The sequence below is a fragment of the Pinus tabuliformis genome, chromosome 5_2, assembly GCF_031772625.1.
Source record: "Pinus tabuliformis cultivar Carrire ecotype Pingquan chromosome 5_2, CPIR1, whole genome shotgun sequence".
Lineage (NCBI taxonomy): Eukaryota > Viridiplantae > Streptophyta > Pinopsida > Pinales > Pinaceae > Pinus > Pinus tabuliformis.
The window spans coordinates 605540770-605554304 of record NC_142306.1 but is presented as its reverse complement, the minus strand read 5'-3'; positions in this window follow the sequence as shown (position 1 = coordinate 605554304).

Sequence of the window (13535 nt, the reverse complement as noted above, 5' to 3'; positions counted from 1 at the left end):
TAAAGAAACATTGTTGCCATATCACAATAGTTTCATTCTCATCTATTAAGTCAGATATTAATTAAACTTTCAATTACTAATCAAAACATGATGAGATCCATACATCAAGTCTTTCATAAAACATATTCATAACCAACATATAACCAACAGAAATAACAAGTATATAACAACCATATAATCCATATATAAGACAGTACAATTACACATTAAATACCAAGGAGAAGAAACTATTATTAATGAATACAAAAGCCAACCAGGTTTGGGACTTCCATGAACCACCCAACCATAGATTGGTTGAACCAAATCTTTATTTTATCCAATCACCCTCATGCCATATTCCAAGCATGAATGTTGGACTCAAAACCAAACCAAACTAGGTTTCCTCAGGCTTTACCACAATCCCCGATAGATCACTAGTCCCTAAACAAGCATGGATGCCACCGTATTTCTCCACCTACACCACGAAGAATTTTCTTGTCTTCTAGTCTCTAGGATTTACTTTATATCCTGCCATACAATGCTTGAGTATTCCTAGGCCTAATCAAGACTCAACACTCCAGGATTTACCGTATATCCTACCATTCATCGGTCAAGGATTCCTTAGCCTAATCGAGGGAGCACACCTCTAGGATTTACCATATATCCCTACATTCATTGGTTGAGGATTCCTAGGCCCACCGAGGCACACATAATCTCGCTTTACCACAATCCCATAATCTCGCTTTACCACAATCCCAGTCTGATTAAGGGATTTCTAGGCCTTGTGTTCTTTCTTTCAGAGATCACCTCACTCAGTTTTGAAACCATCAAGAAATACATCTCAACCAAATACAAGAGAACCCATCATACCATGGCTATCTAAAAATGGAAAGGAAAGGCTAAAGAACACTATCACACTTGGGAAAACCATGCCAATGACAACAAGAGAACCACATACACACATGCATGTACCATGCATTCCAAATCTAGCAAGGAAATCACACATGCAAATCAATACTTGCAAATAATCCCACTGTAGCTACTTGATCCTGCTCTTCCTTGCTTAATCTTTTCTTCCTCTTTTCCTTCTTTACTTTCCTTGATACAAATATGACGTGCTCCAAGAAAACTCTAAGTCTCTAAGAGTGAGAGAGAGAGAGAGAGATAATAGAGAGAGAGAGCTCCAAAATTGAACTAACAAAAGGTACCAATTGATCCTCATAAGCCTTTTTATTAATGAGGCCCCTCTTTTCTTCAATTTTCCATTATTTTCCTTAATTTTCCTCCTCATATGCAGCCTGTGACCTTTCACCTTCCTTTTCTCCTAATTTCCATTATTTTCATAAATAAAATTCCAATTAATGCCTCATGCCTTTCAAAAGCCTTTGCCAATTTTCTTAGCCATAATAAACCAAAGGAACACCCAGAATTAGATTTTTTTCCCAACATCCATATTCAAATACATGTCCCATGACCTCAGTTATTATATTTTATTTATTAAATTTATTACATGTAAGTTTGAAATGGGTTTTTACAGAACCCTCCTCGTTGGGGGAACACTATCCTCAGTGTTCAACGACACCTATAACCAAAAAAACTACAGTAAGAAAAACATATTTTCCATTGAGATTTATAACTTAGCTCGATGTAGTATTTAAAATGATCAACTTATAGAGAAGAAAAATAACATGACACATAGAAACATAATAATCATAACAACATGATGCCCATACCACTTATTAGAGATTTATAGCACAAATCATGGCGGTATTTACATCCATATACATATGTACATGTACCAAAATATCACACCAAAACATATACCAAAATCATTCGCTCAACCAACGAATAGAAAAGGATACATAGCCCACATCTGATCTACCATATCCCATGTAGCTTTATTGGGCACAAAATTACTTCCACTTCACTTTAACCTGCTCTATTGCTTGGTCTGAAGCATGTTCATATTTCTATCCAATATACATTGAGGTTTCGGCTAGAATACTCCATCTGGCTCCACCTGCAATATAGACCAGTCAAACTCATGATTAACATCTTTAACATACTTCTTAAGAAATGACACATGGAAAACATCATGGACTTTCACTGTTGGAGGTAGTTCAAGTCGATAAAATACTTGTCCAATCCTCTCAAGGTTATTGAAAGGTCCACAAAATGGAGGTGCCAACTTGGCACACTATCCGATCCTCAAGGATCTATTCTTGGTCTTTATGCACAAATACACCTGTTCCCCAACTTGAAACCCCGTAAACAACTTATTCTGATATGCATAACGTTTCTACCTATTTTGTCCTTACTTTATATTCTTCTTAGTAACCTACATTTCTCATTCCATCTCTGCTAATATATTTGGTCCAATCAACACCCTTTTCACTAGATTTCTCCAATGGATGGGAGTATTACAAATCTGCTCATACAATGCCTTGAACGGTCTCATCCTCAAATATTCCCAGTGCATATTATTGTAAGACAACTCAACCATTGGAAGCTACTCCTCCCATATCATCTATTGATGCATCACCTACATCCTCAACGTGTCCTCCAATATCTTGTTGATCCTCTTTGTCTTCCTATTTTTCTATGGATGATAAGTTGTCCTGAAGGCCAACTCTGTCCCCAAACCTCCAAATGATGTAGGAGCATCTAGGCCTAGCCAGCAATGTGATGGAGTGGTCACATGTTGTGGCTAATGAAAGGTTGGAGGAAGAATTGGTTATTTAAATTGTATTAATTTCAATTATGTAAGTGGTTAATTTGTTGCCTAATTCTGAACAGAATTGGGAATAAATGGCAAATGATCCTCCCTGCGTGGAGATCAAGCCAAGTAGTCTAGTTTGTTTAGATTAGGATAGGATTTGATTTCTAAATGTATAGTTTATTCCTTCAATTGTGGAGGAGATGGTTAACTTAAACATATATGTATTTTCCTGTCTTTTCTGAAGCTAGGGATGAGAGACAGAGAGACGATTTGAGAGCATTTGTAAGCCTACGGGCAACATGGGAGAAAGAGGCCATTAGTTAGAAGAATCAAGCTAGAGAAGGGCAAGAGCCTCAAATGTAGTTTGTATTTATGTTTGTACACATAGAATTGAATTTGAGGATATAACTGTGTAATTGAATGCATTTCTTTTGACACAGAGGTCTTTGATGTTGTAATCTAGGCAAGGCTGAGAACCTGTAGTGCATTTATTGTGAATAACTAGTGTTGCGAGTATAGTTATATAACCGGCCCGTGGAGGCCTTGAATGCTTGTTTTCTTATCTATATTCGAATTCTCTTGATGTTGGTTGTGTTTTTCATATGTTTTGATGGAGATCTCATGTTAAAAGGATCAATTGGTGAGTGCATTCCATCATTCTAGTGTCGCAGATGGAAAAACCCAAATACACTAAGTATCAGGCTCAAAATGCAATTAAACAAAGAATCAATCCAGAATTCAAATCCTTTAAACAGAGGCTTTGAATGACATTGGGTCCGTAGAACCCCAAATCGCATCGGCCCTGTGTATTTGCTTGTCGCATAGCCGAAAGCCATTTACAAAGGGAAATCACACTAAAAAACTTAGCGGATTCAGGAACCGGACTTGAAATATTATGCATTGGAGTTTCGAATCCTATCGGGTCCAGGAAATATATCGCATTGGCACATCAGGAGCAGAGTTTATTAAGTGTTAAGTGCCCATTATAAATCACTGATAGCGATTAGTGATATCACATCGGACTAAGGTATATCACTGATATAAGAGCCTTGTGGCCACCAATCGTTGATATTGCAATTCATGCTGAGCCATTCAATCGGCGAGATCTGGATCTATGGCTATAGTTCATATAATCATTTAAAAGGCGTTAATGTTTTAACGTTTTGAAGGGTATTATGGGTCCTGAAAGAAAAAAAGCAATTTTTTAAGCCTAATCAAAAGGTTTTCGTTCCCGATATGAAAAAAACATAGTTTTCAAAGGAAAAGGGGTGTTTGACGGGGTGATTGCTTGGGTCATTTTTTATCCATTTGTGGTTTTATATTGAACCATTGTTTCTGTTGCGTCATTTTTGGTATCATAGAAGGAAAGGGGAAGGAATTTCCTGTGAAGAGATTTTTTCTTATGAAGATTAAAGACTACAGAGGTATGAAAACAACAACATGTTGAATGAATGAAGTTTGGCACCAGATTACAGCAGTGCAACTGTAGAAGAAATTTTGGGAAGTTCTTAGAGATTGTAGTAGAACTTGCAGATGCAAGAGACAGAGGAAATCCATTCAAAACACAGGTGAAAACATAAGAAAGTGTGAAGACTGTAGCAGTATAGAACAAGGGAAGTTGTGAGTGAAGAACCAGATGTGTTCATAAAAGCAGAGAAAGGAAAGCACTCTGAAGTGGCAGTGAACCTAAAGAATCCAACAAGAGATTAGACAGAGAGGATAGCTAAAGTGTTCCCAAGAGATAGTGAAATATTTCAGAAGCCTAGAAGGAGCAAAGGTGTTTGTCAAGAGGAGGTTCCAAATAGAGGATTGTGCTTACCAAAATACTGAGTGAGGAGAGCTTAGTGAGGTAAGATTGCAGTAAGGAAGACTTGTTGTTGCAGAGGCTTGTTGTGCAGGAGTGAGGAGCTCATGGAAAGAGAGGAGAAGAAGATTACTACTGATAATCATAACAGAGGTTCAGAAAGAAGCCATAGAAAAATGAAAGATGCCAAAGTAAATGGCATGAGGATGAGTCAAGAAGAGTTTGACAGAGAGAGAGTTGAGATAGATTTCTAGATTGGAATATTGATGGAGATGCTGCAGAGAAGTGATGAAGACCAGAAGCATGGTTGGACCATGAGAAGGAGAGTAAAGTGGCAGAGGCTACAAGAGAAGAGAAATCAGCGAGTGAATTTAGAGATAGCAGAAGAGTTGAGAAAGATTGAGCAGATATTGAGTGCTCAAGAGGAACCAGAGGAACTCAGAGAAGTAGAAGCAGAAATGGAAGTTTCCATTTGTAGACCAGAACAAGGTGAAATGTTGGGTGAAGAGGATAATGGGAGATCAGCTGAAGATCTCATGGACTATTGGCATAGTTCAGAACAATCAGAAGATATGATGGCAATGGAAGCAGATGAGGAAATGAAGCCTTGTGATTTTTATTCTCATAGTTTGTGTATGATTGCAGGATATGCAGAGGATGATGGAAAGTCTGATGAAACTGTCACAAACAGGAATGAAGCTCTTAAGGTGAAGTATGATGGAGAATGCCTTTAGAGGAAGAAGGTGCTAATCTATTGCAAAAGAAGGAGTTCATAGATGAAATTATGTTTGGTGTGAAATAGTCAGATGAAGTTGATAAGGACCAGAAATCTAATGAAAATGCCATAGTGGTATTACAAGGAGATAAGCAACTGGAATTGCCTAATGGAATTGATGAAAGAACTTTGCAATATGACAATGTAGAAAATAGGATAATCAGGAGGATTTCCAGAAAAAGGGTGAAGCTGAGAATGGAAGCTGTGATGAACTGCTAGAGAGATTTCACATGGAATTAGAATTCTTGGAAAGATTGCTCAAGGAACCCAAAGGAGAAATGAAGCTTTCAGAACCTGATGGAGAAAAGGATATGGTTACTATGCATGATAAGGATGAACTGTCTCTAAAATTTATAGAGTTAAGTAAATGTTTAGACTCTTCAGTTAATAATGTGACTGCATGTGTAGAAGACAACATAAAAAATATGACACTGAAATCAAAGAAATTGAGCAGATATTATTTGAAGGTGAGATGAAAGATCAGGAGCAACAAGGAAGTTATGTCCTCAGAGACATGAAGGAGACAAAATTATTAATCCAGCAAGATGAAGATGGAAGGAATCAACAATTTAAAGGAGATGATCAACAACATGAGGATGAACTTGAGGAAGGCAACTGGCAGTAGAATGAAGAACAAGAGATTAGTCTGGCAGTACAAAGAAAGACAAGTAAAGACCGAAGATACAGATGGAGAATGAAAAAAAAGGTCAAGTGGAAGCTATTGCAACAGAGGTGGAAAGGAAAACTGATGAACGAGTTTAGGGAACTCGAGCAAATTCATATTGATATGTGAGAGAAGGAGAGATTCATAGAAATGGAGTCACAGCAAGAAGGATCTGCTGAAATCCAAAAGATCTATGATGGAGGATTGGTGCTTGAAGCATCAAAAGAGGATGGAAGGTATTGTGTTTTTAAAATTTATGATTATTGTATGTTTGCAAGTCATGTAGACTTGAGGAAAGACAATCAGTTGTTGGAAACTATTATATTAATAGGTGAAGAGATGACTACTCATAGTCATATACAAAATAAATGGAAAAGTTGCAGCCAAGTGAAGGAAGATGTCCAGTTAGATGACATCCAAAGGATGATTCAAAAGGAGGATTGCAAAGGAATTATTGAGATCCAAGGAATGTTTGGAAAGAAAGAAATCCATTCATATGATTATGGAACAAAGAGTTTTCTTAGGAAAATTGATGATGCTAATACAAACCTATTGGAGAATATTATGAAGACCTTGGTGTTTCATAGTTTTGAAACTGATATTTTGTGTGTAAATGCAGGATACACTGAAGTAATACAACTGATTCATGTTGTCATCAGGGAAAGGAACATCACATAGATGATTTTTCAGAAGTTAGAGGAAGTAAATTCACATAACCTTGTGATACAGAGGAAAGGGAAGTTGTTAAACATAGCTGTAGTAAATTATGCAGATATTGGACAACTATTGAAGACTGAAGCTAAAGGAGAATAGCTATTGAAGGTTGATATGGAAAACTTTGTAGATGCTAAATAGTTATTGAAGATAATTGACATTGAAGAAAGCCAGATAAAAGAAGGACTAAAGATAGATGTTGTAGACAACAAAGTTAGTAAAGATTGTGCAAAAATTTTAGGAAAATTTCCAAATGAAGTGGCAGATTTGTGGCATAAGTCAAGTCTTTTGAAGAGGAGGCAAGGAAACCAAGGAATAAGTGATCGGACTATACAACCAGAACTAAATGAGAACAAAGTTGTCATGAATGAGAAATATGAGAAAGCAGTTGTCAGAAGTGTTGGCATAATGAGGAAGCAAGGTAAAATATTTGTGTTTAAGGAATTGATTAACTCTGATGAAGATTTATATGTAGGAACAAGGCACCATGAACTCAATTTGAACCTAGGAATCGATTCTGAAGATCAAATCGAAGTAAGGGAGAATGAGATCAGAATGTCTCAGGAAGATGGAATGATTTTTAATTTATAGTATGGGAGTGTCAAACAAGAGAGGAGTTCAAGAGATGATAGTAACATAATTACTATTATACTACAGGGATTTATTGATGAAGAAGAGGCCAAAGATGACATTTCAGAAATGTATATGGAAAATTTTTGGCACAGGGATTATGATGTTCTTATTCAAGGACACAGTCAGTTGTAGGAGAATAGTATTCAACATATGAGAAGTGAAGTGGACAAAGAAATTGATGAGTTGTGGAGACTCATACAGCAACATTCCAATAAAACAAATAAAGGACAAAAGAAGAAAGGAAGATTGGCTAGAAACGATGGCATAGGTGAAGGGAATGGAAAAATGCGAATTAATATGAGCAAAACAGCAGTAAGATATGTGAAAAGGACAGCAGCACACAGTGAGAGCATGGCTAATGGGACAATACAACATAAAGGAGGGAGACCTGAAGGACAACAAACAACAAAAGTAACCAAGGACAAACTACCAAAAAAAGTATGGGATCCAGGAGGACACAGATTAGAAGTGCATGATCAGGAGATCATGATTAAATTATACTTTGGGAGTCTGATGCAGGAGCATCGAGGCCTAGCCAGCAATGTGATGGAGTGGTCAGATGTTGTGGCTAATGAAAGGTTGGAGGAAGAATTGGCTATTTAAATTGTATTAATTTCAATTATGTAAGTGGTTAATTTGCTGCCTAATTCTGAACAGAATTGGGAATAAATGGCAAATGATCCTCCCTACATGGAGATCAAGCCAAGTAGTCTAGTTTGTTTAGATTAGTATAGGATTTGATTTCTAAATGTATAGTTTATTCCTTCAATTGTGGAGGAGATGGTTAACTTAAACATATATGCGTTTTCCTGTCTTTTATGAAGCTAGGGAGGAGAGATAGAGAGAGGATTCAAGAGCATTTGTAAGCCTACAAGAAACATGGGAGAAAGGGGCCATTAATTAGAAGAATCAGGCCAGAGAAGGGGGAGAGCCTCGAATGTAGTTTTTATTTATGTTTGTACACATAGAGTTGAATTTGAGGATAGAACTGTGTAATTGAATGCATTTATTTTGAGACAGAGGTCTTTGATGTTGTAATCTGGGCAAGGCCGAGAACATGTATTGGATTTATTGTGAATAACCAATGTTGCAAGTATAGTTATATAACCGGCCAGTGGAGGCCTTGAATGCTTGTTTTTTTTATCTATATTCGAATGCTCTTGGTGCTAGCTGTGTTTTTCATATGTTTTGATGGAGATCTGGTGTTAAAGGATCAACTGGTGAGTGCATTCCATCGTTATGGTGTTGTAGGCAGAAAAACCCAAATACACTAATTATTGGGCTCAAAACATGTTTAAACAGAGAATCCGGACTTCAAATCCTTTAAACGGAGGCTTTGAATGACATCAGGTCCATAGAACCCCAAATTGCATCGGCCCTGTGTATTTCCTTGTCACATCACTGAAAGCCATTTATAAAAGGAAATCACGCTAAAACACTTAGAGGATTCAAGAACCGGACTTGAAATATTATGCATTGGAGTTTTGGATCCTATCAGGTCCGGGACATATATCACATTGGCACATCGGGAGCAGAGTTTATTAAGTGTTAAGTGCCCATTGCAAATCAGCGATAGCGATCAATGATATCACATTGGACCAAGGGATACTGCCGATGTAAGAGCCTTGCGCCCACCGATCACTGATATTGCAATTCATTCTAAGCCGTTTGATCGACCAGATCTGGATCTACGGCTATAGTTCATATAATCGTTTAAAAGGTGTTAAAATGTTGTTTTAATGTTTTGAAGGGTATTTTGGGTCCCGAAAGAAAAAAAGCAATGTTTTAAGCCTAACCAAAAGGTTTTCGTTCCCGATATGAAAAAAACATAGTTTTCAAAGGAAAAGGGGTGTTCGGCGGGGTGATTGCTTAGGTCATTTTTGATCCATTTGTGGTTTTATATTGAACCATTGTTTCTGTTGTGTCACCAAACAACTCCTTCCAAAACTTGGAAGTGAACTTAGAATCCATGTCTGACACAATATTCCTTGGAACACCATGTAGCCTCACTACATCTCTAATGAATACTTGTGCCACATCACTAGTTGAATACGTAGACTTCACTTGAATGAAGTGTGCTACCTTTGTCAACCTGTCCACCACAACCATGATGGAATGATGTTGTCTAGATGTCCTCAATAAACCTATGATGAAATCCATGGAAATGAACTCCCATTTCCACTCTGGAATTGAAATCGATTGTATTACTCCACCTAGATACCTACATTCGTTTTTCACCTGTTGATAGTATAAACATCTAGCCACAAAATCTGCCATTCCCTTCTTCAGATTCGACCAATAATAAAACTTCTTCACTGCTCTCAATATCTTCTAGTACCCTGGGTGACTTGAATATAGTTTTTCATGAAATAGTATTCTTGAGCTCACTGTTATATGGAAAATATATCCTATCCATAAATTTGATCATACCATATGTTGTAAGATGATAGTACAAATTCTTACCACCTGTACCCTATTGTAACTTGTGCATAAGCTCCATCTACCTACAATCTTGTTTTCCTGCCTATAAGATTCGATCTTGTAAGTCTGTCCCAGACGAACTCATAGTTGCTTTGTGATTTACATGTACTCTCCTGCTAAGAGAATATGCAACCTTATTATCCTTACCCTTGATGTACATGATCTCAAAGTTAAACTCACTAATCATGGCCAACCATCTAGCTTGTTTGGCATTCAGATTTGATTGGTCAAATATATACCTCAATCCATTGTGATCACTCATCAAGATCAACTGCTAACCAAGAAGATAGTGTCTCCACATCTTCAAAGCATGGATGATAGTTGCCAACTCAATATCATGTGTCGGATAATTATGCTCATGCTCATTCAGTTTCCATGACTCATAGAACACTACATGTCCTTCATGCATAAGGAATCCACCAAGTCCTCTCTTGCAAGCATCTGTGCACACCACAAATTCTTTGTCTAGATATGCAATCTTTAACACTAGAGAATTTGTTAACAACTGCTTCAATTGATCAAAACTTGTTGCACATTCCTCTGTCCATTCAATTTTCTTACCTTGCCTCTACAGTGACGTAATATGATATGCAATATGAGAGAAGTTCCTGATGAACCTCCTATAATAACCTATTAGACCCATAAATGATCTTACCTCATCCCAATTTCTAGGAGCTTCCCACTCCATGATAGCCCTTTTCTTCTCTGGATCCACTGTTATGCCTTGCTTGGAGACAACATGTCGCAAGTAATGTACCTTTATTTGGAGAAAACTACATTTACTAGGCTTAGCATACAACTGATTCTCTCTCAGAAATCTCAATATGGTTGCTAAGTGCTCGAGATGCTCTTCCTTATTTTTAGAATATATCAAGATGTCATCAATTAATAAAATAACAAACTTGTCTAGATAAGGATGCAACACACTATTCATCAAGCACATAAAGGTAGCTAGAGTATTATTCAAACCAAATGGAACTACAACAAGCTGATAATGCTCATACTTGGTCTAGAAAGCAGTCTTGTATATGTCCTCTTCCTTGATGCGTACCTGATGACATCCTGATCTCAAATTAATCTTTGAGAATACTATTGCTCCCTTTAACTCATTAAAAAAGTCACCAATCCTTGACAAAGGATGCCATTTCTTGATGGTCACTTTGTTCAACTACTTGCAGTCAATGCATAGCCTACGAGTACCATCCTTGTTATTTCACAAAAAACACAGGTGCGCCCTAAGGTCATACACTTAGCCTAATGTATCCCTTCTCAAGCATTTCCTTCAACTATAACATTAGCTCTACTAACTCTGGTGTGCTCATCCTGTACAATGCCTTTTATGCTGGTGCTACTCCTGGTATGAGCTCAATGGAAAAGTCCACTTCTTTGTGAGGTGGTCATTCTAAAATCTCTGCTGGAAACACATCCCTAAACTACTGCAAGATTAAGTACTTTCTTAATACCTCCGCATCCTCAACATCATTGCCTTTTTCACTAGAAATATGCACTATAAATAACACACACCATTTTTTGCGATGGTGCTTTGCCTACATAGCTGTCACCATTCTAACTGATGTTTCCTTCTTCTTACTCTGCAAGATTCTTTGTTCTCCATTGTCATCGAAACACTCAATAATCTTGTCATAAAAATCCACTTTGGTCCTATGAAGATATGACCAGTCCATACCCAAAATCATACTATATGATCCTAGTGGAAATACATGAAAATATTCTAAGTCAGACATACCATTCAAATCAAATGCACTTGCTCTTACCCAATGTTACACTCTCTTCTTTGTACATGTAGCCAAGAGCACTAACTAGGATTCTGCATGCACTTCTTTATTAGAACCACACTTATCCACTCGGTTAGTACTAACATAACTATAATTAGATCCATGGTCAATCAAAATGGAAATAACTTGATCACAAAGCTTTCCATCCATCTCAATAATAGTGTTCTGGTGTGCTCCTTGCTTGTTAGCTAATGCTACATAAATCCATGGAATGCTTTGCCGAACATCCCTAATAGTCTACACTTCCTGTGCACTGTAAATATGAGGTCTACCACTGTGATTCTATAGAAAAACCCTCTTAAGGTGCTCCTTACCACATGTCCAACACTACAACTGTCCTATACCATCACCTTTATTTTACAATCTTCCATGCTATGACCCATTAAAATTCTTGTAAGGTGCAACATTTTCTTTGTCACCTGCATCTCGAGGCCTTATTCTTTTTAGCTGCCATTTACCCTTAGATTTGTCTTTCCCTTTCCAAACTTTATCATATTTTTTCTTGCAATTTGATTGCTCATAATAATGCTTCAATTTCCCAAGAAATTCCTCAAGCGACTGAGGCTCATCATACTCAATATCATCTCTAAATGCTAATGAAAATCCACTAAAAAATATCCGAACTTTGGCCTTCTCATCTTTAAGATATGGTACATACCTCAATAACTCCAAGAACTTGGTCATTTACTCCTCATCTGTCATCAATCCCATATTTAGCTCATGGAACTCCTTATCTTTGTTGTCGTATTATCTCTCTGACAAGTAGTTCTTCCAAAAAAGCCTCTTGAATTCATGTCCATGACCTCTGCTATCCGGAGTATCCAAGAGCCTTCAATCTTAGATCATGTCATCCTTATCTAACTTGTGCCCACCATGAGACCTAATGCCATATGCCCCATTAGTTTTTTCCTCCCCCCCATGGATGATCCAAAGTGGTCCCTATATCTTCAATTTTGAAAAACTCATAAGGATTAATGCATTAACTTTTTCTATTTTCTCCTATTCCTGAATGATTCTACCATTATCTGCCTTGCAACTCCTTATTTATGCCTTCAAACTTCTCAATGTGTTTTCTAAGTTAGAAGAATGTCCAACACCACATTGCTCATATGATCCATAGGGAAAGTGTCATGAAATGTAGTCTACCATCTTGCTAGTCATATTTGATCTCTTTATTGCAAGTACATCATGTCAGCTAAAACCAAAACATGACATAATCAACATACCTCGGTATAGTTTAGGGGAGGATATCTCATCTACAAGATCAACTAGATTAGAACGATACATGCATAATCATAATCACATCAACATATAACATCAATTTAACCACTATTCATTTATCAATTCCTAACCATACCAACCAAATACCATTACCCCAGGCATGACAACTAAACCCATGTTAATGTATAAGCACTAACATGCATAACTAATGCATAACCGACATACACTGATCATGACCACATCCAACAACACACTATCCACTTTCACATGGAGACAAAAATTCAACCATGACCAACACCATGCATACACAACAAGTAAATCGACCACAAGCATAAATAACACATAGATGCAATAGACATGAATGCATTTCCAACACACTACCTATCCAGTCTGAGGGGTGAACCATGCTCTGATACCACTTTGGAACACCCTCCTCCCACATTTATTGAAGTTAACGAGTTGGCCAGGGTAAACATGTGATGAGAGGCTACTGTGATGTGACCCAACACCCCATTTATAGTTAAGGGAGTGGAACTAACAAAACCAAACAAATCTTACCTTTCACACATGCTACATAACCTTCAAGAGCCAACCATCCATTTCAGGTGACCAACCCTTGAGGAAAATTGAAATTTCATTGATGTGGATCCCTAACCGCTCCCAGGACAATCCATGCATGTGACTTAGGCCTTCCAATTTCTCCCACAGAAAGATCATGCGAGTGAATGTGGACTTTTTCATTTAGTTCT